Source organism: Amblyomma americanum, chromosome 1 (assembly GCF_052857255.1).
Source record: "Amblyomma americanum isolate KBUSLIRL-KWMA chromosome 1, ASM5285725v1, whole genome shotgun sequence".
NCBI lineage: Eukaryota > Metazoa > Arthropoda > Arachnida > Ixodida > Ixodidae > Amblyomma > Amblyomma americanum.
In genome coordinates, this window is record NC_135497.1 from 87771678 (window position 1) to 87799241 (window position 27564).

The 27564-nt window shown below is 46.0% G+C and overlaps 2 protein-coding genes across 8 annotated transcripts in view; both read left to right on the plus strand.

Moving 5' to 3' along the window:
* Positions 1–6600: 6600 nt before the first annotated feature.
* Positions 6601–27564, plus strand: part of LOC144113189 (uncharacterized) — a 52252-nt gene continuing 31288 nt past the window's right edge. For 5 of the 7 annotated variants that reach the window (XM_077646142.1, XM_077646138.1, XM_077646141.1 and 2 more), the window contains exons 1-5: positions 6601–6980; positions 8410–8733; positions 24829–25039; positions 25934–26167; positions 27054–27496. The gene's annotated coding sequence lies outside the window, so the exon portion shown is untranslated. The remainder of the gene's footprint in view (positions 6981–8409; positions 8734–24828; positions 25040–25933; positions 26168–27053; positions 27497–27564) is intronic. The other 2 variants (XM_077646137.1, XM_077646139.1) reach the window with 2 other exon arrangements.
* Positions 7385–27564, plus strand: part of LOC144113185 (protein regulator of cytokinesis 1-like) — a 290994-nt gene continuing 270814 nt past the window's right edge. Inside the window, exon 1 of the transcript XR_013310678.1 lies at positions 7385–7424. The gene's annotated coding sequence lies outside the window, so the exon portion shown is untranslated. The remainder of the gene's footprint in view (positions 7425–27564) is intronic.

Below are 27564 nucleotides of genomic sequence, written 5' to 3' on the forward strand. Positions count from 1 at the left end.
TCGAGGTTCTTTTCCGAGCCGGTTTGGAAAAGAGAGCAAAGGCGGCGCGGAACATATCAGTGGTTCCGCCTTTTATGGCCGATGAAGGCGCGTCGCGCGCCTTTCAGTTGCCCGTGGTCCGAAGTCTAACCTTTCTGGCGGCCGCAGGCGCAGCGCACATCCATGGATGGTTCTTAATTGATCCACGATTGGTTAGCAAGTCCAGCATTCTTGGACATCAATTTTAATCGCGAGGCGAGTGTGGAATATTGCAAGTATACTGAAATATTGAAGCTAATGACCCACCTTTCCCGTGTGTATCAAAATATTTCTTTTAAAGTTTGTAAATCACTCGCATCGAATAGTCAGCACTGCCACAGGAAACCATGAGAGAACGTTTCTGTCGACAACAAAAACGCTAATAGCAAAAAATGCCAGCCTGCCGAGGGGAGATCTGCGGTTATATTGATTGTTATAGCAGACTTTTTCTATATGTGAAAAAAAAAATTGCGTTCGTGAACAGTTTCTCTTTGAAAAATGCGTTTGTCCAGAATATCTGGATATGTAAAATAGGCGAGAGGACCTGATCTTACATCTCCTCTCAAATACCGAAGCTTACGTGAGGAGCTGCAAACGGAGTTGGGAAGGGAGCGCCAACTGTCGGTCGCAAATAGTCTGTCCCGAATGAATCATTTTCCAGCAGCGTGTTGATGAACGAAGATGCTAGGGTCTCTTCGCACAGCTTCTCCAGCCATCATACCGATTCGCTGCCAACTGCATCACCATACACCTCCACCGATCACATTGATCGCCATTGAAGAATTCCCAACCCATCGCAATTTACCTGGCTTCAAACATGGGTAGTTGAGACTACCGCTATGCACGGGAGGCGCATCCGTATCTCGTCCAAACCTGTGGCGCCATGAGCGCCTACCGTCTTAGAACAAGCGGGTGTGGCAGAGAACCATCCTAAACGATCAGATCCCCAAGCGTTATCTCAATGAGTAAATCCGCTATACGAAGTAGAGAACGAGCATCGAACTTCGTGAACATGTGAATAAAACTACATGAGCGAACGGTGAACACACAAATGAATGGGCCAAATGGAGGGGTGATTTTAATTAGTATTCATTTTGATGTCAATATACTATGAGTGCAGGTGACTACTGCACCACGCTCTATTTGCTTCTTAATTTACGCGCACTTACTTATTTGCAGTGTTTTATGAAAAAGCAAATGGCTTCATGCTCTGCTTAATCCTCTCGTGCAAAAATGAAAACTGTTCAATATAAAAAATTTTATCCAAAGACTAGCGTGTGTAACAGCAGGATAATTTGTAGAGATCAAACAATCAATGGCCGTCGGCTCTTCATAAGTTTTTTTCTTTTGCGTGATTTCAAATGCAATCATTGGGACTCAATGTGTGCGAAATGCTTGTGATTTTCAAATTTCATTAAATATCACAAGCTTTGAAACTACTTTTGTCTCTGCTGGAGTAAAGGTTTGGTTTGGTTTATCGGGGTTTAACGTCACAAAGCGACTCAGGCTATGAGGGACGCCGTAGTGAAGGGCTCCGGAAATTTCGACCGCCTGGGGTTCTTTTGCGTGCACTGACATCGCACAGCACACGGGCCTCTAGAATTTCGCCTCCATCGAAATTCGACCGCCGCGGCCGGGATCGAACCCGCGTCTTTCGGGCCGGCAGTCGAGCGCCATAACCGCTCAGGCACCGCGGCGGCCCTGCTGGAGTAAAGGGTGCCGCATTCTTTCCAAGAGTACGGGAGAATTACGTGACACACAGCTCGCACTTCTCTTGTTATTTTTTCATTGTGTGCGGTCCTGTGCAAGCGGTATTCTTGAGTTCGTTGAAGGGAAGCACCGGTTTTTTTTAGGCGTGCCGTGTAAGAGGCAAGGAGACCACGCTGCCACTATCCAGATTTCGGCCTATAGCTTACAGCATGCACACTCTGCACAAACTAAAAATTTGTAATGCGAAATTCGCAAAGATTGAGTCGATGCACAACTATATGAAGTAATCGAAAGGTGCAGGTGCTCATTACAGAGGGGGTTAAATGAAAATTTAAGATTGGTTTTCGGGGAAAGGAAATGGCGCAGTGTCTGTCTCAAATATCGGCGGACACCTGAACCGCGCCGTAAGGGAAGGGATAAAGGAAGGAGTGAAAGTAGGAGGAAGTGCCGTAGTGGAGGGCTTCGGAATAATTTCGACCACCTGGGGATCTTTAACGTGCACTGACACCGCACAGCCCACGGGCGCCCTTTGCGTTTCGCCTCCATCAGAGGGGGTTCGTATTAATTTTTTTTTCCTTGTTAAACAGTGTCATGCTACATCCACAATATGAATTTTTCTGTAATGGCTTTTTTTTTATCGCACAACTCGAGCTGTTCGGCGAGTTGGTCGGCGATATTCTTTAGAGGTTCACTGCTTTTGTGTTATACTTTGTCTTCTGTTTGCTGCTGTTGTTGATCTACGTTCAATGAATGCTATTATTTCTTCATGGGAAGAATCGACACCTGAACACGTGTGGTGGGTCGCTCTTGAAACATCTTCTATTCCAGATGAAACGTGCTCTCGCTTAACGCCATTGCTTCTTCGGAAGGCTAAACATTCATTGTTGTTTACAGACTGCGGAAGTGGCGTTATTTACACGACATAAACAGTCACAGGTAGCTCAAATACAACCTCTCTGTTTTCTTTTCTAGCATAGGGCCTCCAGGTCGCAGTGATGCCATTTGGAATCTTTATTATTTGCGAAATATTTTGACTCTAGTAATTGTGTTTTTCTGCAAGAATTTTTTTCAAGGAGTAACATGAGGCTTACTTGTACCCTTCCACGTGATTAGAGAGAAACGAAAATGGTTTTCTTTCTTCTGCATGGTGCAAGGTGGGACTTGGCGCCATGGGCGATGGCGACAGCAATGCGTGCGCAGTTCCTATATCCTTTTTCTGCCTACTAGCATATGTCGCTCAGGTGATAAGTTGCTAACATATATTGACTTATTGCTAAATGTCCGAACTACTGCAAAAAAAGAAGTGATACTTTCTCACTCAATTCACGACAGGCTTCCTTTAAATTTAATGATTCCGATCGAAATCACTGGGCCTGAAAGGGTTAAGGTGCCCTTCTTCCGCCCCATAATTTTTGTGCTAGCATGTTCTCTTATTTTTTGGACGACAGTGTATCTGTGGCATGCTCATATGCCTTTTTATTAACAAATTATAAGTGCGGCTTTATTCTTTAATATTTACAGTTATCAACAGTGGCATTTATTTTCGGGCTTCGTTGCCCTCATCATTTGATTGTGCGCTCACGTACTGTCAGGACGAATTTCCGCGTGCAATAAGATGTATTAAATGAAGAACTACATTCTGAAGGATACTACATTATATGAAATATTATATATGTTGTACGAAGGTCAGACATACAATATGAGATTTATATTGGCATGCGGCGAATGTAGGCTTGAGATCGGCAGCTGCGCAGATGACCTGTATCCTGTGCTATCGCTATTGAGCAATGACAATGCAAATTCCTCATCTAGGAGTGAGCGCGATGAGGGGCTAGTCGGTATTACATTGTTATAAAAACATGAAACTATGTAAGGGATAGGACACACAAGATAAGTGGTCCGGACGAGCGCAGTCCTGACCTTTTCTGTGTCCTGTCCCGTGCGTAGTTTTATGTTTTTATAATTCCTCACCTAGCAACGGTCTATACTCACATATGGGGAATAGGAACGCCAAAGAAGCCACCAGAAAAGGTATACTATATGTTTTGCGTACCGCCATCAACTAAAAAGTTTGTGCTAGGCTTTCCAAATGAAGAGAAAATAAAATTTCATGCCGGTCAAAAAATATGAACCAGCGTAATTGACACTTTGCCAATAGACGTCAGGAGAACAACAGCAACAACTTTTCCGCCCTTTAGTCAAGATCCTGGTTCGTTTATTTGTTCAAACGCCCACAACATTTCATTGCCGCATGTCACTGGCTTTCACCCAACAGCCCTATTTATAGGAGCCTTCAGCGACAGAAATCATTCTTCGATAGAAGTCCACATCAACACGGCTGAAGCACAACGGCCAACTACGGATGCTTGACCTGCATTTCTGAACGACCTCTAAAGTAGACAAGTGAGTTGCAAATCTGCACCAGCGATGCCTAAGGGCTAGCCGTATGAGCGAAGCAGTTGCACTGATAGACCCAGTGGATTCTAACATATGTAAAAGCCGTTAGGCCCAGAAGTAATTGCATTTAGTCCAACCAAAATTAGGGCGCAGAGGCAGAAACTCGTCAAACGACTCGGTTCTTGCACACGACTCTTGGAGCGCCCGTAATGCGCTCTCGATCAAGGGACAACTTCGTGTGGCTCTGCGGTCGCTGCTACGAACGCGAGCCTTCAGCTTACACAGGTGCGCTGTCTTAACGGGCTCACAGTTCAATCGTACACGTCTACAATCTGGAGGCTATAGCTTGCAGCTTCTACTGAAGCATGATAGGAACCTGTCCCGTAGTATCGAACTTTCATAAGCGTGCTCGGAATGCGAGCAAAGTTCTCGTAAATAGCCGAAATTGCCTCGCAGTGAGCCAGTACAGGCCACCGTGCCACTGGGTGCTGTGTCACGGAGAGAGCATACCCCCCGGCGCTTTCCGTCGGCCGAGCGTGACCCCTTCGCGCACCGATGCCGCCAGGAAGAATGTGGCGCTGCTAGTTGCGGCGCGGTAAGCTCATCCGCGTCGGCCTTGCGTACCCCGTAGCAGTTCAGTTCGTTTCGTCGCCTGTATTGGATTGTCTGTAGCAGCGTTTTCTCATCTGAGGGCGAGATGCCTTCAACAACAAAAAAGAAGACGGAGCGTTTGTGCTTTGCGCCTGGGTGTGACACGGGATATAGAAAAACACAAAAAAACTCTATTCCGTGCCCCTGTCTGCCAGGGAATGTTTGCCAAGTGGTCTCGAGCGATCCCAAGTGCTGGCCGTCAGTATCATTTTACAGTCTTGTCACCATCCTTGAAAACGAACTTGCACATGCGTTCAGCCGAACGCGCTTGCATGTCGAAGCTGCGGAAGAGGTATTCTACAGTCATGTGATATGTGCCAAAAATTCGTCGTTTTTAGCATTCTGTTGCGCTGACAGCATCAGTTGTACGTGTTTATTGCCTCACGAGGATTTTTTTTCCCCTTAAGGGTATAAATCAGGAGGATAGTGAGAAGAAACGGAAACCACTGAAGCTTTGTGTGTTGTAGATCAAATTCTGAAAAGTTCTTTCCCTCACTTGTAAATAAACGATTTCATGGCCAGATGTGCTGCTTCATTGCTTACATGATCGAGCGTCAAGATATGGCATACATGCTACAGGTTCGCAAGCGGCAACAAAAACCAATTTGTGCGTTGGGGCGCCTGGTTTGTGCTTTGGGGTGCCTTCATTCTACCCGCCGCGGTGGCTACTAATGGTTATGGCGCTCGGCTACTGACCCGGAGTACACGCGGGTTCGAACCAGACAGCGGCGGCCGCGTTTCGATGGAGGCGAAACGCTAAGGCGCCCATGTGCTGCGCGATGTCAGTGCACGTTAAAGATACCCAGGTGGTCGAAATTATTCCGGAGCCCTCCACTACGGCCACTCTTTCTTCCTTCCTTCTCTTAGTCCCTCCTTCATAATTCCTTCCCTTACGGCGCGGTTCAGGTGTCCACCGATATATGTGAGACAGATATACTGCGATATTTCCTTTCCCTACAAACGAGTTTTAATTTTCGCCTTCAGCCATGCGACTGCAGTTTTGAGGTCATACGGCTCGCATTACAACCTGCTCTTCTAGAACGTACGTGTAGTGGCTGCGTTTCTGTGGCGGCGCAACGCAGAGAGTCAGTGCACGTTGAAACCCAGGTCGTTTAAATTATTCCGCAACATTCCGCTGCGCCATTAACAGCGTCCCTCACATCCTGGGCAGCGCCTCGAAATGTGCGCGCACAAAACGCGCATCAGTTGAGCTATGCACTGCAAACTCGGCTTGTGAAGCAGCATATTTCAAGGGAATAATGATGCGAGTTCACGAAACACTATTTTGTAATAAAGGTACATTCTTTGACACTAGCAGAAAACGCGCGATAAGCAAAACGGGCTCATTTTCGCTTCAGTGGTTAAATTTAGCCTACGCGATGCGCTCATTTTGGCTGCGCGCCTTACCGCGCCTCTGCCGTCAGCGCCGCCACACGGCATCGGCGCGCTGTGGGGCCATGTTTCCCCGGCCGGTTTTCACACCTTCCAATCTAGCCACCCTACTACGGCGCACTAAACCAAGGGTGTGACATTCCCGTAGAGCCAATGGGGACGATTTTGAAATGCGACGGTGGCGGTGCCTGGGAGTTGGCGGTAAAAACATAAATTGCTCAAAACTTTGCTCGCTATGCTTGCGCCGGTCGCTGTCGTCTGCTGCCACTGCGCTGCAGCGTTGCCCGCGGCGGCACTGGCGGCGCAGACGCGTTGTGTCATTGACTCCAGCCGCGTTTGCTGCCAGATACCAGGATCGCTGCAATCGTTCCGACCGTGGCGACACTTATGGCGCGGACGCGCAACTTGCAACATGCCACAGCACTGACTAAACTCACTGGAACGGGAACTTTACGCCGCACCGCACCGCAGCGCCGCGGCGCGGCGCGGCTGTGCGCTAGTGCATACCATTTTACAGTACTGAGTAGGTCGTGATGCACCCATATGTCCTCCCAACACGATGTAGCGCATTTTGATGCACATGGGCCCCGTCGTAAGTTTCATTTAAAGCTTGATCAAAGCGCTGTGCTTTTACTGTCAGCTTGGCGGCACGATCGGGTGGCTCGCGGCTCGAGCTCGCGCTGGCATTCCAGACTCGGCGCCCACTCCAGCTGGCCACACTAACAGGCGCCTACAGCCACCCTCGCTCTAGCATTTCGGACCGGGCCAACTCCGAAGAAGCTCGTGGACCACCTCGGAAGGCTTCACGTTAGGTAAGTGCCTCGACTACTTTGCGCAGGCTACGTTTCTACCGACCACGACGCAAAGAGCTGATCTTAACGCTCGCTGGTGCTCTGTACTCTGTCGACGTCCGTGTGCAAGCCAGTCTCCCCCATGCACCCCCTCAGCAGTCGTCACCAAGTGGCTGTGCCGAAATGGGAAGCCTTGTCAGCGCCTTTTAGCGTGGCCAACGAGTGAGCGCCGAGTCTGGAACGCCAACGCAAGCCTCGCTCCTCCGTGCCTCGCGGCTCGAGCTCACGCTGGCGTTCTCGCGGCTCGAGGCTTGCGTTGGCGTTCCAGACACGGCGCCCATTCCAGCTGGCCACGCTAAAAGGCGCTGACAAGGCTTCCTATTTTCGGCACAGCCACCCTCGCTGTAGCATATCGGACCCAACTCCGAACAAACTCGTGGGCCACATTGGAAGGCTTCACGTTAAGTAAATGCTTCGACTGCGTTGCGCAGGCTCAGTTTCTAATGACCACGTTACAAAGAGCTAGTCTTAACGCTCGCTGGAGCTCTGTATCTGTAGACGCCCGTGTGCAAGCCAGTCTCCACCATGGACCCCCTCAGCAGCCGCCCCAAGTCACTGAGCCTGCGGCGCGATAGAATACGACCGGCGAGAACTGTGAACTCGTAGAAAATAGTGTCAACCAATGCTCTTCGTCTACGGGTATCCCCGCAAGCGCCGTTGCGGACACCTGCAGTAGGTTCCCTGAGCAGTGGGACGATGAGTGGACAGTGGTGCAAGCAGAAGGGATTTTGAATGCTTGACCTCCCACCCAAACTCATATAGGCGCCATCAGACCACGAGAAGGTCTTCGTCTTTCTGACCACCTTACGGATGATTTTATTTATTGCAGACTAGGGCCCCTGGGTGAGGGCTTTATATGAGTGGTATTGCGAAGTAAGCCGTTGCAAGAGCTTGCCTCAGGCACGATGAAGCACGAGGCGTTACCCTGAGTGTTGAAATGGAAGAAAATTTAGCCATCTTTAAAGCGCCGGAAAGATTGGTGGTGGAAAAGCTTGCTTCCATTACCAAATTAGTACTTAGTGAAAAAGAATACCCTGTCAAAGCGTGCATTGCCGCCCCCATCAACTCTTGTACAGGGGTGATCCATGGAATTGCACTGGGTACACCCCCGAAAAGCCTCATGAATCGTCTGAAGCCAGGATCTTCGCAGCGAGAATGATAGGAAGCTCAGAAACAGCAATCATTACTTTTGCAGGGAGCACTTTCCCCAAAGAGGTGCTGTACGAACACTAACCATTCCAATGTGAACCACATCACCCGAAAGCCTAATTCTGTAACAACTGCCTTCTCTGCCCCACGAAAACCCTGATAAGATGTTGTAACTGCACCAAACAACTCGAACATGCTGACATGGATCATAGCTGCTCCTTACTCTGCTTTCATTGTGCAGGGAAACACCGTTCCAATGACCCCGAATGCCTCATGAAACAGGAAAAGGACCGACGTCTCTGAATAGGACCTCCTTTCTATAAGTGCATAAGGCTTCGTAACATACCCCAGGAGAAAGAACGGAGAACTCCGCAGGATTTAATTCCTGCACAAAGCCCTGGAACACCAAGAAACGAGCCCACAAACAGTTCAGCATACGATACCGGGAACCCTCCCCTTTTTCAACGGAGCCCAGGAAAGCGTACCGGGACACCGCAGCAGCCATCTTTGCTTGGACCTACCCGAGTACCTCACCTCCAGGCAACTACAACTGCCAAATACGCAGGTAAGACTGTTACTCGAAAATGACCGCCTCGAGCCTATCCATTACCAGGGATTCGGGACAGTACCCCGCCAGTGCAGCTATGCCTATCGGCCTAGTGTGTTCTGTTCTGCAGCCACTCCGTCACTTTCTCTCTTTGTTATGTCACGAATGATGTCGCCGCACAATTTTTTAATTGTTCAAAGCTGTGAGCAACGTTGCGGCAGCCATGTGAACAAGAGGCGCTTGTGCCGAATCCCTCGTAATGCTTATGCTCAGCATTTAAACCGGCACCAATGTTTGGACAGCAAGGGTGACAAGTGAGCTTTTACTGCACGAAGCGCATTTAGGGTTGGTTGATGGCGGCACAGATCACTGGCCTTTTCAACGCAACGATTTGGTCCAAGGCCCTCTTCCCAATTATCTCACCCCAGAAGAGCCGAGCACCAGGCTGGGCGAAATCTTGTACCCATTAGAAAACCAGGGGGTACTCGACAGCACTGGGGATTTAACCCAGCACCTCACCATCAAAATATCCAGCGCTGCCCACTTACACGATGAAAATGAGTACACTGCGCTCAGCCTGGCACAGCTGGAGATGAGAAGACTTACCACAGAATCACTGACAGTGGCCTTACCCCTTTTGTCCTCAAGGAATATAGAAAAAGCACTGCACCAAAGGCAACTACAGATTTTAAGAGCCAAAGTTGTCCTAGCTAACACCTCCTGTGACAAAATGCAGAGGCGCATTAGCTGCTGCCGTCCTTTTTCCTACCCCTTGCAACCGCATTATACACACCTTAGGGCACTTTTTGTGACTCGTGAAGTACCTTTATATTAGGCGCACGCATTGTGAATAACGCTTCTGAAAGCCAATCTCATTTCCGCTCCACAATTCTCTGAATGCACACACAGACTGCATAAAAGCTTTATGCCCCACCGGACATGAACACCGAAATGAGAGAAAGTGCGCAGTTACAAGCTTGGCTACAAGCCCACAAAGAGATAAGGATTATCTGGGCCCCTGTGGATATGGGCATGGATGGAAATGAACATGACTAAAAAATAAAACACCTTTAAAGGCATTTTTCGGCATCTATAACTCGCACCCTTGCATTCGGCCCAGAAGAGAGTGTTGCCCTTTCATACATCTTTCACGCTGCTGTTTCACAAAAGAACCAGCCCGAAAATGAGAAAACGTGACCTAAAAGAATCGGGGTGAATCACACACTATTACTGCCGAGTCATTGGCATTTTGGTGCTGCTTACACCCCTACACTCATCAGGAAATATGCGTGCAATGGGTTCATAATTTGTTCCCACTTTTATTGCTTTCCTTAAGGGTTCTTTAAATTTACTATAATGCCTACAAATTGTAATATACCTGTACTACTGGAGCTCTTCATAGCAGTAGACAGGCTGTGTGCATCTTCGGAAAACATTCATTGATACGCAAATCACAATACTGTAGAAATGTGGAAATTTTTGTTATCAGAACAAAACACATCCATAAACAAAACACAAGAAGCTCTGCCAATGAATTTCTTACTGCCATCCAAGGAGCACTAATGCAATTATTTCCAGGAACAACTGCACCATATCTGCTTTTATCAGTGTTATGGTGCCGCAAGAATAAGATTCCATTGCACTTGCATCTACCTACTAATTTAACAGTGCAAACAGAGTAAAAAATTCACGCTTGTGCAGCATTACAAACCAGCTTGAGGAAGGCTTTGACCAGGGCACTTACTGCCAGGAATAAGTGTTCAGATGCATAAGCTTGTGCGCAAACTTAAGGTAGCTTATGCTGAACATCCTAATCCTGACATTATGGCAGTTGTGGAGTGTGAACCGCAGTGGTGAGCCTGCTGAGTAGTCATTCTCCCTTGATGAACAGGTTCTCAGCCTCCTCAGCATTTTCTTCGGAGAATGGCATGCATGATGAGAGTCTGCATTTTACACAAAAACAGTAAAGCATTTCATACCAGCTTACATTGCTCAATGATCCTTATAAAATGCCAACACAACATACTGCTCATCACATATTGCTCATGTGCGATATTATGCATGCTAACGCTAACAGAGAGAATAAAATCTGCCCATATGGCAAGCAAGCGCCAGCTGTTATTCCCTGAACCATTCCAAAGAGGCTATTGTGGTGTCAGAGATAATAGCTCCAAACGGCACTATAAAGACAGTATTTTAGCTAAAAAGATACCTGTTAGGAAATGGAATGAAGGTGGTCAGGCCATGGAATTAATACTGTACGAACTGCTACAAGCTAGTGCAAACCACTGGCCTGGCTGGAGAGGATCCACAAATGGCACAAAACACCATGACAACAAAGACAAATATAATAGTGCACTTCATAATGCTTTAGTCACACCAACAACAAATCAGGTGTAACATTACTGTGACAGCAGAAAACAGTATCTGTGTCGGTCAGCGACGCAACCCCTTCTATAACAGTGGCCCTCTGCAGCGCAACACAAAGCGTGCATTATTATCCCAAGTATGCGATATCTTGAAAGGCAGGCAACTATGCTAAGTTAACATATCTCCCGTGTCTGCAGCCAGTAAACTCAAAGCCATCAAGAAAAATTTGTATGAAGTCACTAAACTACTTCACGGAAAGCGGCCGGACCAGTTGGTGCATGATTCTTAGCAAAACCGCACAGGTAACAGTACACAAAGACATAGCTACAGCACTGATTAACATATGAGGAATTTATTGCTTTGCTCACAATATATACAGGAGGCATCATCCAAAATACAGAGAAGGAAAGTCAAATCGTCATTTTGTCACATCTGTCATATTTTTTATCCAGATAGTCATTTTTTTTTTCCTTAACATTACTGATGGTGTGCTTATGCAGGGTGAACAATTCTAATGTATGATGTACACTTTGTATATTTCGCGCATGAGCTGTCAATTATATATCCTCAGAATTTTACATCGTCGAAAGTGTGGAATGCACTCAGTCTGACACGCGTCTTGCTAGCTTGCTGCCATATCCTGTCTCAGTGTTGCCTACATGTTCCGTTAGATATATGTTCACACGCCAACGTTATGTCCGAACATATCATTACAAGGTTAGCTCAGCAGCAGGAACGGTACGCCGTACACAGAAGACACACCAGCAAACGGGTCACTCAAGCACTAGCGGCAGCGTCCTCGTCTTCGTCGACTGCCTAGCGACACAACGACGTCTTCGCTGCGCGACTGCGTACCGTAACACTAGCCCACCTCCGCCCCGCAGAAGAAGGCACAGACCCGGGGAGGCCTGGGGGGTGGGTGAGTGTAGTAGGGTTTAAGACTGGCGACGTGCACAAGCTGTATGGAAGGGGCCATGGAAGGAGATGGGGGTGCAGCGGCACGAGTTCATAGGTCACATCGCTCAGTTGCCTCAAGATGCAGTAAGGATCGACGTAACGAGGCAGGAGCTTCTCACATAGTCCCACACAGCGTGCAGGGAGCCAGAGGAGTACCAGGGAGCCAGGAGGGTAATGGGCGTCACGATGATGAAGGTCGTAACGACATTTTTGAGCGGTCTGAGAAGCGTGGAGACGATCCCTAGCGATTTGGCGGGCGGCGTTAGCACGGGCAATGGCGTCACAAGCATAACTGCTAGTAGAAGGGTCAGAAGGCAGTAAGCTTTCAAAGGGTAGCAACGGGTCGCGGCCAAAAAGCAGGTAGAAAGGGGAGCATCTGGTGGTATCATGGCGTGAGGAATTGTAGGCGAACGTCACGAAGGGTAAACTGATGTCCCAGTCACGATGGTGGTCGGAGACATACATGGACAGCATGTCCGTCCGGGTGTGGTTAGGTCGCTCAGTAAGGCTGTTAGTTTGGGGATGGTAGGCCGTGGTGAACTTGTGGTGGGTGGAGCAGGAGCAGACAAGGTCGTGGACCACTTTAGAAACAAAGCAGGGGCCTCGGTCTGTAAGCAGATGATGAGGACCGCCATGAAGCAAGACGACGTCATGGAGGAGAAAGTCGGCGATATCGGAGGCATAGCTGGTCGGGATAGCGCGCGTGATAATGTACTGGGTAGTGTATAATCGGTCGCAACGGCAATCCACTTGTTCCCAGAAGTTGATGTGGGAAAAGGCCCGAGCAGATTGAGACCAACACGGAAAAATGGCTTAGTAGGAATGTCGATGGGCTGAAACGGGCCACTAGGTGGGAGCGGGGGTGTTTTCCGGCGCTGACATTGATCGCAGGCAGCAACGTAACCACGGACAGAGCGGTAAAGGCCAGGCCAGAAGAACCGCTGGTGCACACTGTCGTACGTGCGGGACACGCTGAGGTGCCCTGCAGTAGGTGCGTCATGAAGCTGGGCAAGGACTGTGGGGCGGAGATGTGTCGGGGCGGAAATGTGTCGGGACAACGAGCTAGAGGTCGGCGCCATCAGGGTGCATATTTCGACGGTAGAGAATATCGTGATGCAGCACGAACAGGCTCAGGTCAGGATCGGAAGTGCCGCTTCAGAGGCGGTTGATTATAGGGTGCAGAGATGGATCACGGCGCTGCTCGTCGTCGATGTGTAGAAAGTCCGAGATGGACAGAACACAATCGTCGGTATCATGGTTGTGGGAATCAGGAGGATCGACAGGATGGCAGGACAGTCAGCGTCTTGGTGCAACTGGCTGGACTTGTAAACAACAGTAAATGTGTATTCCTGCAAGCGCAAGGCCCAGCGACCCAGTCGGCCTGTGGGGCCTTTAAGAGAGGAGAGCCAACACAAGGCATGGTGGTCCGTAACGATGCAGAAGGGCCGCCCAAACAAATAAGGGCGGAATTTTGTTAACGCCCAAACAAGTGCAAGGCACTCCCGCTCAGTGATGGAATAGTTAAGTTCAGAGGGAGATAGCAGGCGGCAGGCGTAAGCAATGACACGATAGTGGTCGAGCTGGCGCTGAGCAAGGATGCTCCAATACCATGGCCACTGGCGTCGGTGCGAAGTTCCGTAGGCGCAGAAGGGTGAAAATGGGCCAGCACAGGTGGAGCAGTGAGGGCCGCAACAAGTGCGGTGAAGGCGCTAGCTTGGTCAAGGCCCCAGGAGAAAGGCACATCTTTCTTCTGGAGGGAGGTAAGAGGACGGGCCGGGTCGGTGAAGTTCAGGATAAACCGGCGGAAATACGAGCAGAGCCCGAGGAAACTGCCCACATCACTCGAGGAACGGGGGGTGGGGAACTCGCGGGTGGCACGAACTTTGTTAGGGTCGGGCTTGGCACCATAAGCATCGAACAAGTGGCCGAGGACCATGATTTGGCGCTGGCCGAAGCTGCACTTCTTGGAGTTGAGTTGGAGGCCAGCGCGGCGGAAGACGGAAAGGATAGTAGAAAGATGGTGTAGGTGGCTTTTTAAAGTGGGGGAGAAAACTACGTCATCCAGGTAGCACAAGCACGTCGTCCATTTGAATCCGCGCAGGAGTGAGCCCATCATACGCTCAAAGGTGGCAGGAGCGTTGCAGAGGCCGAAAGGCATGATTTTGAATTGGTACAGGCCATCGGGGGTGACAAAGGCTGTCTTCTTACGATCCCGTTCGTCAACAGAATTTTGCCAGTAGCCTGAACGGAGATCAATACAAGATCAATAGTCGAGGGCGTCATCAATTCTCGGAATCATATCTGGATAAATAATCATATCTGGATAAATAATCATATCTGGATAAATAATCATATCTGGATAAATAATCATATCTGGATAAATAATTATATCTGGATAAATAATCATATCCGGATAAATAATCATATCCGGATAAATAATCATATCCGGATAAATAATCATATCCGGATAAATAATCATATCCGGATAAATAATCATATCCGGATAAATAATCATATCCAGATAAATAATCATATCCGGATAAATAATCATATCCGGATAAATAATCATATCCGGATAAATAATCATATCTGGATAAATAATCATATCTGGATGAATAATCACAAAAAATGTGACAAAATGGGGATTCCATGACTTTCCTTCTCTGCATTTTGGATGATGCTTCTGCATTTTTTCTGAGCAAAGCAATAAATTCCTGTTGTCAGCATTGTATCTGTCTTGTGTGTCCTGTTAAACCATGTGCTATTCTGCCAAAACTGAAATACTGTCAGACATTAAAAGATTAAGTCTGGAAAACGACCCCAAGGGGTTCCAAGCTGATGTTTCCTTTCGGCACCCACCCTTGAAAAAATAGACACATAAAAATGTGTATTTGGAGATCACAAATGCTAGATGTGGCATCATAATGTCCACAAGAAACAAGTCAGGCTAATTTCTTACTCAGGAACTGGTTCTGATACTCTTTATGGAGCCATACATGCAGCATGTAGTGAACAAAAGTACAAACTAGATAAATAGAATGAATCATTTTGCAAATATCGCTACTGTAAAATGGTGTTAACGAATGGCCGCATTCATCCTTAGTACAACATTTCATCTGCCGTTACATATAAAATTTGAAAATACCAAGCAGCCAAATGAGTGCATAAATTTTTCCCAGAAAGTTGCCAAGGGTTCACACAGTTGTACCACTCCACAGGTCCAGTTCTGTATGCTGCTCAGGAGCAGCAGTATCCATAAGGGGTGTTTGCCTGCAGCAAAAATTAGTTTTAAGGCAATATGTTTGTACGCAAGAAGCAATGTAAACGGCATGGTATGGAACCATTCCAATTATGCAAGCAGAGCAAATTGCATTCTGCTTACACTGCAATATTAATCAAGGTACAAAAATATAAAGGCTCCTTCAAACCGGCACACAGTTGGGATTTAAATGTCATTGGGTCATTCAACGCCAACTGATCTAGACTTAGCTCTCGACCATCTTCAATTAAAAAAAAAAATTATGGCTTATAGACAAACATTATTCAAGCTTTTTTTTGGCGGAATAAATTTTTTCGCGTCGTGGCGACCTTCTCATGTTCGTAAGCAGTTAGCAAACGTAACCTTGCAAAAAATTTGTAAACATTCTTACACATGACTATGAAACTTTTTTATATTAATAAAAGGCATTGTGCTTTCATATGCAGTTAATTGAACTTATTTTGTTTTAAATAAAACATGGAAGAAGGTACAAAATATGAAAATTTGAAATCTTTTATCAAATGTTATGTGCTTACAGTAACTACTGTAACTCCAACTATTCCAACTATTTTTCTAAGCGGTTCAGAAGGCAAAGAAGGTGATAAAAATGTTCCAGAGAGCAAAAAGCGTAAGGCATGCCAGCAAAAGAATACTGATGTTGAGATAATTTGCTTTATTTTGACACATATTCAGCAGTCTATAGAATAATAAGGTGATCTTAATTAAATTGTGAACCACAGAAAGTTGCACAGTACCCTTTAATCGCATTTGTTTCTAGAAGTTTAATCGGAGCATGTTTTGTTTTAAGTGAGAAAACAAATTTGCAAGTTGTGTCCCTGCATTCAACATCGACATTGCTCTGTGCTTCCTCTTCACTGCAGCACATTTTTCTGTTGGCTGCAAATATACACAAGACCAGCACTCCACTGCTGGAATATAATGGTGTGCTAGGCTTCAATGCCACCAGCTTTGGCAATACAGAAGCCTGCTGAATGCTACGTTTACAAAAAGTAAAAACGAAGTGCCTGCATGGCAGAATGACTTTTGTTCTTCAACACAAACAGTACTGAGCCGGGAAGCACACTTTGCGGTCTGACCAATCAGAGTCGAAATCTCTACTACCATGAAAATGAGTTCAATTTTTCAATGAAATGGACTTTTTCGTGACATCACAAGGGAAGAGTGCGTATGACAGCATTGATGGAACTGTGAGGCTCTTGGCAGCAACAGAAAGTATTCAGACGCCGTACAAAGGTCAATTACTGACCCTGACCCTCTGTGAGCTGCTTACATGGGTGGAGAAAACTATTGTGATTAGCCCTCTGGGTGCTCCAACAAATGATTAATGAAGGTGAACTCACTAGGCAATTTACAAGAGTGCTACCATTAAAAGGAATGCAGAAGTTTCACCATATCAAGCGTTTATCTCTCTCTCACAACGGTGCATGCTGAAATTATGTCATGCTTGAGTTTAAAGTGACAAAATGGCAATAAACATGTAAGTAGACCTTTCAAAACCAAAATACGAGGAGCATCCACCTGGAGCACCGTGCAGCAAGCAATGCTGGGGTTGAACACAGGGACTAAAATTGCAAAACTATTTTCTCACCTAAAACAAATTATTCCAAGTAAACTTTTAGAAATAAATGGCATTGCAAGTAGAAAATAAATGAGGGCCACCTCACTATGCAACTGATGGCAGAATATGTCTAAAAAAATTTTCTTGCTGACATTCCTTACGTTTTTTTATGTCTAAAACATTTTGATCACCTTCTTTGCATTTTGATACCTTAGAAAATAGTTTAAATGACAACTATAGGAACATAAATTGGATAAAAAATTTCAAATTTCCATGTTTTTGTACCTTTCATGTTTTATATTTAAAACAAAAATACAGAAGATGAGTTCAATTTATTAGATATGAAAGCACGTCTTTTGTTTATGCAAAAAAGTCAGCCATGCGGAAAAACATTTATTTTTGGCAAGTTTTGTAAGACTAGGCTTTGTTACCACTTGTAAACTTAATATGGTTGTTACGACACGAAGTATTTTTTTCTGCCAAAAACAAGCTGGGAAAATAATTGTCGTCTTAACAAAATAAGCCATGGTTTTTTTTTTAAGAAATCAAAGGGGGTGAAGAACAAAGTCTGGATCACTTCATGTGTAATGACCTCATTCAGCGGAGTATGGCAACAAAATACACGGAAAACTTATCACCAGGCATATAGCAGCACTCATATGGGTCAAAATATTGGCTGGACTGTAAGAAGCTTCTGTAACACGAGAAAAATGACATGAGCAAGACCTAAAGACTAAGTGTAGCACATATAATTAGAAGATCAATGGGAGAGAGGCGACAAAAAACTCATTTTATCTGAGAGACAATTGAAATAACGCTAAGGAAGCCCAACTTTAAACAATGAACAGTGCAAACCAATAAAAATAGCCACACGTTAGCAGTAGGAGCTCTCTAAATGGCAGCAGATGCAGCGTTAATACCTGTGACACTCCCCAACTTGTGCATTAGTGCCCGGTCAAAAATATTCCTGGAAACTTTTCCTTGCCTCTTTATAAGAGTAAGCATCAAATTTTTGTACGCATTTTTTTCTTTGGTGCAATACATTTTTTCTCTTTGGTGTAATGCAAGTCAGAATGTGGAATTCACCTGCAGCAGCTTAACGATTTATGATATTTTTTTTTTCAGTTTAGGTCTTAAATGGCAGAGCAGCTTTCTTTCAGGTCATGTGAGGCATGCAAAAACTGCGATGTAATCTCTGCTTGTTCATTTTTTATCATTCTTGAACAGGCTTGTGTAAGAGTAAATGTGAATTAAAATGTTGAAAGCAGTGACCACACTAATTATTTTATGCTCATGTGGCCTGAAGCAGCTTTGTACATCGAAGCCATTGTTTGGCAGTTGTAACTGAAATATCATGAGAGAAAGAAATTCAATTGTAAATTATTTACCACTTGTTGGAGCAATCCACGTGACTGTGCTTTCTAATGTGCTGCACATCATTCTAAAGAGAGAAAACCCAACTAAAATTTTGGGTCCACTTCAGACTGCAACTTCAGGTAGTTTTCTAACATTTTGACTTAATGAGTGCATCCCATTTCTTGAACTCCCCTGTCTCTGGCACAAGAATTCATTTTTCAAAATACCAAGTAGAACTTCTAAACCTGCAAACCAAACGTCTGTTCATGGACGGGGATGATGCTACAGTTGATGCAGCAATGATGGCATGGGCATTATTCAGAAAAAACCCTATGCACTCTGAAGAGCTGAAATAGTGACTGGCAATCACCCCGTTCATAAAACGGCTTACAAAACCTATTAGAAGTCTTAAAATGGCTAATAACATGCGGTTAATATTTGTGATGTTATACATGTATTGTTGCCCACAGAACTCACTGGAACTGAGGCCACGGAAGCAGTGGACTTTAAAATGGATATGCAGAGAAATGAATTTTCACACGGCTGCCAAACTTGGAAGAAATGATAGGATGAGGAGGAAAACATAGAGCAAATGTTTCACCACAATACATGGCTCTCGAAAAACGCCCGGTGTTCCCCTCAGGACTCCATTCCTGAACTGCAGACAGCGACAGTATGCTTTGCAGTGTGCTTGCACATGTGTACCGTGGCTCTAACTAGTCAATTCAGCATCCTCCCTTTACACAGCATTGAAGTAACTACAGTAGACTCCCATTAATACGAACTTGGTTATGACGAATTCTCGGATAAGATGAACAAAGCAAGACTGTTTGGTTGGTTTCCCATAATATTCAATGTTAAAAATCAACTTTAAGGGCAACTCTGGAATTTTTTTCTACCTCGTCTGATTATACTAAAAATTCCCAGTGTGCTCTCCACAGTTTTTTGGTCCTTTGAGCCAAGTTTCACAGTGGAGAGCAGTTTTGTTGCAGTGCAAATGAACTTTAAAATTTCCCATTTTAAGACAATATCGGGCAGTGTGCATCCATTGGCATGTGTGATGCCAATGGATCCACAGGCGTCACTATTCGATCTGATTGCTAACCAGCAGAACTTTCAGTTCTGGCTTCTGGTCATTTCAGACAATTAATGATCCAACCTCTCAATTACTTAGTCACCAGATTAGCCAATCAAAGCGCACACAATAGACTTTGTGACAATATTCATGACTGGTGTCATAGGACAGTCTGTTGTGGCATCATTGTTTGGTCGAAACACAGCTTAGCTTTCCTGAGTTTTGATCTTTTGAGGTACTTCTACTTTGTATTTTGAAAAACAACTTTTTGTACCAGAGCGAGGGGACTGAGGAATGTGATGTGACTGTACTACCTCAAAATATTCAAAAAGCTCCCCGAGCTGGCTTTTAAGATAAATTGTTTTGCACGTCATTCATTTAATGCTCTTATATTAAAAAGAATGCTTCCAACTGGTAACATATATTGACAGATGCTGGTTGTTTGCAAGGTAGGTATCCTGTTACTTCGAGCTTTCCTTGGCTATTTGACCCTATTGTGAGTTACATTTTTAATAGGAAATGTGAGTTTCCTTTCAAATTTTTTTCTAGAGGCCTTTCGTACCACTGACCACACTCTTGCTCTAGAATGCAGTCAGCAAAATGGCTTCACAAAATAATACGTTACCTTCTTCAGCTAGTCGGTACATATTCATCACGTAAAGGGAAAGCACGACTGACAGGTTGAAAGAAGTAGGCAGACATGGTGCTGACGTGCTCTGTCCATTTCCATTCTCTTCTCTTGTGTGTGTGTGCAGTTTTGGCACCTTTAAATTAAGGACTGATGATCTTTATGGCTGCCACACAATAAGCAAGTGAAAAACGAGCACAACCAGCATTTTTTCTTTGCAACAGTTTGCCTGCTGGCAAAACATGTGGCACTGCTTCAAAGATTGGCTGCGAACGGCAAAAACATTGGTGAATAAAAACAAAAAAAGGTTCAAGATTGTAGAAAACACCACTACTCTGCCATCAAACCAGTTGAGGTTGCCTATCTCTTTTCATGTGAGCACAACAGAAGGTTTGCTGACACACTTTGTCTTGCTCCCGATGAATCTTAAATGCTTCGACCATTTCCTGCATGTGCTGGTCCTTATGCTTGTACAGTATGGTACAGTATGATACAGTATGGTTGTTCGGCTGAAAGCTGAGGTGCAGTTTTCACACGACTGCCAACGTGTGACGAAAATACTTTTATGAGGTTAAAGAGCGCTCGTGTTCCCTCAGGCGGTCATTTAGGCATCCCCTGTTTGGCTGATACAGCACGTTCAGTTGGATAGCTCACATCTGTGCACCACATTTATGGGGCACTTGCGCATAACAGAATTCTAGGTTCTTTTCGCATTCTGCAGGTGGCGACCCTTCACAGTTGACGCTGTTGCAGAGACACTGCAATTTGTTTGGAACAGAGAATACTACTCGCACACTGGCTCTAGACAAGTTGTGGAATTTGCCTTAATAATCGTGTCGGTGCACCAGTAAAATGTGGATAAAATGCCGAACATGCATGTTACTGCTTCACATGTGCACGTAATGTTGTCACAGGAACTACGCTGACATATTTCGTTCCATAAAACACACGAGCTAGGACTATATTTTGTTTTTACATTTTTTCTTCTCTAAATAGTCAGGCAGGCAGCACGGAGGTGAAGCCAGCTTTACATTTTTGAAAGGAACACCCTTGCACATGCTGGATATTTTGGCCATTAGCACATCCACCCCTACAATCTTAGGGTGCAGGACGGGTGTATGTGCAACAGAAGCTCCTATTCTGTCGGGTGCGAGGGTAAGTTAATCAGTGTGTTCCCTTTGAAAGGACCCAGAAAGGGGCTCTCAATAAAGTTGAGATATGTCAGGGATGTTAAAAGACGCCGCTTCATAGTGATCCTCCAGCAAGAATTATTTTAATGCGTTTTGTGGAAGCTGAGTTATATGCAGACAAAATTTGAACTTCCGTGTCTTCGCACTTTTCGCTCTCTCGCACGCCAAAATGGCGGCGCTACTCCGATGGCCCCTTCCCTACCCAACACCCTCTAGAGAATTTGAGAAGGCCTTAGTACTCCTCCTGGGATGTCACGAAAAGAGGCCCATAGTCGCTGCCACTTACGGTGGAGTTTGTGGAATCGTGGCTGGGATCACCTAGCTGAAATAAGCTTCCATTAATCTATTCACACTTTTTCTTCTGCCAAATGCTAGAATAAAGAGCAGGCACTTTACGAGTCCTTTATTTAGATGCAGTAGCCATTAACCAGCTTTGTGAAGGTTGTTTTTAGGTACTAATGTCAGCAATTCTGTTGTGTTCTCGTCTTTCTCAGTAAACATTCTACATTCCTTTAAATAAATTTACCTCTGTTTTAAAACCTTCACTTTCCTTATTTCTGTATCTACAATTTTATGGAGTGCAGCTATAATGAGAAATGAAACGCACTCTATTAGCTTCACAGCTGTGTATGTAGTTTTATTGGGGACACATGTGCTTATTATAATTTTGCTCTCAAGACAAATATATACACTTCTGCCATCCACCTAATTGCTAATAGCAAGCAGATGTCTTCATTTGTGGATTTGGGACTTCGAATGGGGTCGACGCAGCTGTTCTCAATGCTCACAAGTAGCTCCACCGCCGATTTCTTGCTGTTTTGCTACAGATAGAATGGAGAAATTGGTGCCCATTTTCATTATCGGTGTCTTTACAAAGTAAACTGTTATGATAAAGTCAGCTTTTACTGCAACGGGATATTTGATGCCTGGAGCTTGGTCTTCAATATGTTCAGTAAATAAGACGTTCATTTCATTAGATAATATACCAGAATGTATCTTGCTGGTTACATATTCTGTCAAGTTTAGAATCTTATCCACTTCCTGCTCTTTGTGGAATACTTCGGCAGACTCTTCAAGCGCTTTTTTCAAAAGTAGCAGACTCAAGACGCCATCGCTTCGAGTTGGACATCACTTGAGATGCATGGCTTAGAAAGACCAGACGGGCATTCTGGAAACATTGTTGGGATTGTGGCTGTGTGAAAGCGGCGCGCAGTTGTGGTGGTCTCTGTAAGCTCGTCGATATGGTAGGCCTCTCGCACGAGTGAAGTTCGCAAACCTAGAGGGAAGTTCAATTTTGTTTAAATAGCAGCTGTAACATGGCAAGAGAGCTATCTCTTGAAGTGCTGGATTCGCTGCTTACGACTGTAACAAGCTTCCTGGTTTACAGACACTTTTCTAAAATGCAGCGCTAAGTCTATCCTATTTTTCAGAAGAGACTATTATTTGGAGACGTTCCAAACATCTTACCTTAGAGTGCAGTGACAACGAAATTTCCTCGTGGTATAGCCCTAATCCGCGTGTTCTGTGCTTCACCCCAGAGAAACCTCAAAACGTGGTTTTTGGGCCCTGATCTGCAATTAATCTGACAATTGGGCACGCTGCACTTGTCTCCAATGAATGCACTAGCACATCACCTCGACGGCCACACAACCGCAAGCACAGCACAAGGCGTAGACTGCATGCACTGTCAGCGTATAGAAAAAGTGTGTTCGGAAACATGTCGCAATGTGCCACGACTTTGCTTTCCCCGAGGCAATCAAAACACAACCGCAAGCACAGCACAAGGCGTAGACTGCATGCACTGTCAGCGTATAGAAAAAGTGTGTTCAGAAACTTGTCGCAATGTGCCACGACTTTGCTTTCCCCGAGGCAATCAAAGGAGTGTCACGGGTTTGCAGAACCGATCGGATTGTCGTTGCCGTCGTCCCCCGCTCCGACTTCTCCGAATAGGTGGGGTTAACCATTGTATACCTTCCTGGCCTCATCTGGAACACCCCTATATCACTTGTGCTTCGGAATGTGTTGCATGGAACTTCTATGTAGGCCTGTTTTGCGTGACATAGCTCAGGGGGGAAGGAAGAGCCAGCAGGCCTTAATTTCTTTTGAGGGTGTTACCCTACCTCCACCAGCTGCGGTGCACGTCGAGTTGCCGCTGCCGCAGTACCGCGTGATGTCTGAAAGAGTTTGGCGCTGTGAACCAATGATAACCCCTGGCTCCTGATGTCATTTGCATGACGTGATGTTGAATGCCAGGTTTTTGCGCGAAAGCCCTGCACCGCGCGTCACCGCGAGGTGCTAAAGCGGGAATTTTTAAAAATGTGTTGTAAATTTCCTGTTCGCATTTGAGGTCTGGTACGCGGCACAGACGCTCGGTGGCCTGTACTCTACATAGTGCAAGCATTTTAAAGCCAAGCTGAAACACTTCTTTCAGGGACCCTTTAAAGGTGTGAAATTTTTACAGTGCAGGCATTCAGCTCACCTTTGAGAGTATCAACCCGTATTCTGGGATGAAGGCCGGAGGAAGTCAGCCGAACGGGGATATCATTCTGAGACACTATCCGTTCTGAGCATGACGCAGCGGAATGGTTAAGAGTGCGGACGGTATATGGGCACGCAACACAAAAGTATTCCTAGTTTGTGTTGCAACCCGTCTAAAGGGCTCTTGAACCAAGCATTTGCGTACTGTTGTCACTGAGAGCTGCCTTGCCGTCGCCAGTCTTCCTAGCTGAGGCGCCATCCCGACAAGCTGTAAGGCGTCCTTAGAGATGCTGCGCTCTAGTTCTAACTTCTGAGAGTAGTCAGCGCGCATATGTTCATTTTCTTGTTCCTTTCCTCTACAAACATCATCTGCGTGTCCGCACTCATTGCAATTCCCAGTAATGCCCATTCTCATCGCATAACAAGCTGGCAAGCGCTATTTCGCAGCATATGCTACATAATAATAATAATAATAATAATAATAATAATAATAATCATCATCATCATCATCATCAGCCTGACTATGCCAAGCGCAGTGCAAAGACCTCCCATTACTCTCCGATTAAACCGGCCTTGTGTTAACCGCGCCCACATTATCCCTGCACCCTGCAAGCTTTTTAATCTCACCCGCCCACCCAACTTTCTGCCGATCCCCGCGTCCCTTGCCTTCTCTTGCATACGGGAGCAGCGGCCACACGGGATTGTGCAAACGCTGCATCATCATCAATAACCTCACTATGCCCACAGCAAGGGTAAAGGCCTCTCCCATGTCTCTCGAATTAACCTGTCCTTTAACAGCTGCGGCTACCATATCCCCGCATTCTTCTTAAACTTGCTACCGCCCCTGCTGCGGTTGCCTTCTCTTGGAATACATTCCGTTACCCTTAAGGAACAGTAGTTACCTTCCCTTCGCATTACATGCTCTGCACAAGGCCATTTCTTCTTGATTTCGACTCAGATATTAAACCGCGTTTGTTCCCACACACACTCTGCCCACTTCGGGTCACTTGTAACGTTACACCTATAATTTTTCTTTTCATCGCTTGCTGCGTTGCATATATGGACATTAACCCATTATCGCTGTTCCAGCAAGTGGCATCCATGAGCACTGAATCTAAACACCGAAACTGAAGTGAAAACCGAACTGCTAGCGCACCTAAATCACATCTCGCCCAGCTACACAAATCGACCATCATTTTTTTTTTCTCTCACCCACTGCAGACCGCAAGATGATGCACGAACTGGGAGCCCTGGAAAACTTCTGCGGCCTAATGACCTGCGACTACAGACGTTACCGGGAGGTTGGGAAAGGCTTCGCGTCTCCAGCCAGCCGCAGTTGAAGAGACTCATCGCAAGTGCCCTTGACACTGGAATAGACAACTTGTTCATAGCCCCAGAGGCCTTGTGTCCCTTGGTCTCCAGTTGTCCGCAAGTAAGCATCTATCGTTTCTGGCATGCTTGGGCACTGTGGAAGAAATTGTTGACATGGACCAGCCGAAATGAGAAGCAAAAAGGAAGTCAGATTTATTTAGAATTGAGTTTCGGTTGCTGCTGCAAAGGCAGGGCTAGTTAATTTGCTGCACCTGCCACCTATATTGTGTGCGCCTTTCTGTTTATTCACTGGTCACTGGCTTTCTCGGCACTCTTGTGTTTTTTTGGGTGCCTTAGCTTTAGAACCTCCTAGTCGGTAAAATTTGGATGCATTAATTCTGAAAGCGCCGTTGTCTTTGCTGACGCGGACTTTCTGGCTGCCGTGTAAGGCGACGCGGCACAGGGGGCATACTGGAGCAGCAGCTACACGGGATTATGCAAACGCTGTATCATCATCTACATCAGCCTCGCTATGCCCACCGCGAGGCAAATGCCTCTCCCATGTCTCTCGAATTAACCTGTCCCTTAACAGCTGCAGCCACCGTATCCCTGCAAACTTCTTAAACTTTCTGCCACACACTGCTGTGTTTCCCTTCTCTTGAGTCCACTCCGTTCCCTTCAGGACCAGTGGTTATCTTCCATTCGCTTTACATGCCCTGCACAAGGCCATTTCTTCCTCTTGATTTCGACTAAGATGTCATTAACCCGCGTTTGTTCCCTCACACTCTCTGCCCGCTTCCAGTATCTTATAATGTTACAGATATCAATTTTCTTTTCATGAATTTTTGCGTTGCATATATGGACATTAACCCATTATCACTATCCCAGTAGTGCCATCCATGAACACTGAATCTAAACTCCGAAACCTAGGTGCAAACTGAACTGCTAGTGCACCTAATTCACATCTCACCTAACTATGCTAATCGACTATCTTTTTTTCTCTTACCCATTGCAGACCTCAAGATGATCGACAACTTGGCTGCCTCGAAGACCACATTCTCATGAAGTTCGCCAAGCCGTGGCAATGGTACCTTTCAGCTGACCTCGTCTCTGCACTTGCCAATAGGCCTTCACCTTGAAGATCACAGGCAGTATGCGACCACTACAGCCGAGTGTTTTGTCTTTGGATCGTGTCAACCTCCTCTGCCTCACTCTGCTGAATACCGGATTTCGATGCATGGTGCAGAAGGTGAGCATCATAAGATTTTTTGTGCTGAACTCGTTTACTGAAGGCAGCATACCTTCATCTTGTGGCAAATGGTCAGCGTGGGTTGCTGGCTTGTAATACTCATGCCTAGAGCCTCACTGTGGCGTACTGATCTCGATTCTGATCCCATTATTAAATGCCCTTCCACCTATGTTATGTGTGTTTTTCTGACTACTCACTGGTCACTGGCTTTCACAGCACTGTTTTTTTTTGGTGCCTTAGCTGTAGAACCTTCATCTCGGTAAAACATGAATGCCATAATTTTGAAAGCGCCGAGCAATTTGTTGAATGCAGATTTTCTGGCTGCCGCGCAAGGTGACGCGGCACAGGGTGTATACAGGAGCAGCAGCTACATGGAATTATGCAAACGCTGCATCATCATCAACATCAGCCTCACTATGCCCACTGCAAGGGTAAAGGCCTCTCCCATGTCTCTCGAATTAACCTGTCCCTTAAGAGCTGCAGCCACCGTATCCCCGCATTCTTATACTTGCTACCGCCTCCTGCTGTGGTTGCCTTCTCTTGGAATCCATTCCGTTACCCTTAGGGACCAGTGGTTATCTTTCCTTTGCATTATATGCCCTGCACAAGGCCATTTCTTCCTCTTCATTTCGACTAAGATGTGAATAACCCATGTTTGTTCTCTCAGAGTCTGCCCGCTTCCGGTCTCTTATAACGTTACACATATCGTTTTTCTTTTCATCGCTCGCTGTGTTGCACCCATTATCGCTAACTCATCAACTGCCATCCGTGAGCACTGAAACTAAACACCGGAACAAAAGTGCAAACCGAACTGCTAGCACACCTAATTCTCGTCTCGCCTAACTACGCTAATCGACCGTCATTTTTTTTCTCTTACCCACTGCAGACCTCAAGATGATGCATGAATTGGGTGGCCTGGGCCACTTCTGCGGCTTAGAAGACGACATTCTACAGCCGAGAGTTTTGCCCCTGGTTGCGACGTCCTCTGCGGGAGACCGTGTCATTGCGGCCGTTTTTGCTGCTTGTGTTGCCTTCGACTCTTGCCCGCCGTCCACCTCTGCCGCCCAGAGTTCCTCGCTGATGCTCACGCAATGGTGACTGGGCACAAAAGCTACTACGTCGTCAACTTGGTCAACTGGTTCCGGTCGGTAGATGATCTCGTCCTCCACCACGACCTCAGACTATAGATGTTACTGGAAGGTTGGGGAAGGCTTCGTGTCTCCAGCCAGCTGCAGTTGGAGAGGCTCATTGCAAGTGCTTGACGCTGGAATAGACAGCCTGTTCATAGCCTTAGAGGCCTTGCGTCCCTTGGTCTCCAGTTGTCCTCAAGTAAGCATCTATCATTTCTGGCATGCTTGGGCACTCTGCGAGAAACTCGTGGAGCAATGAAATGAGAA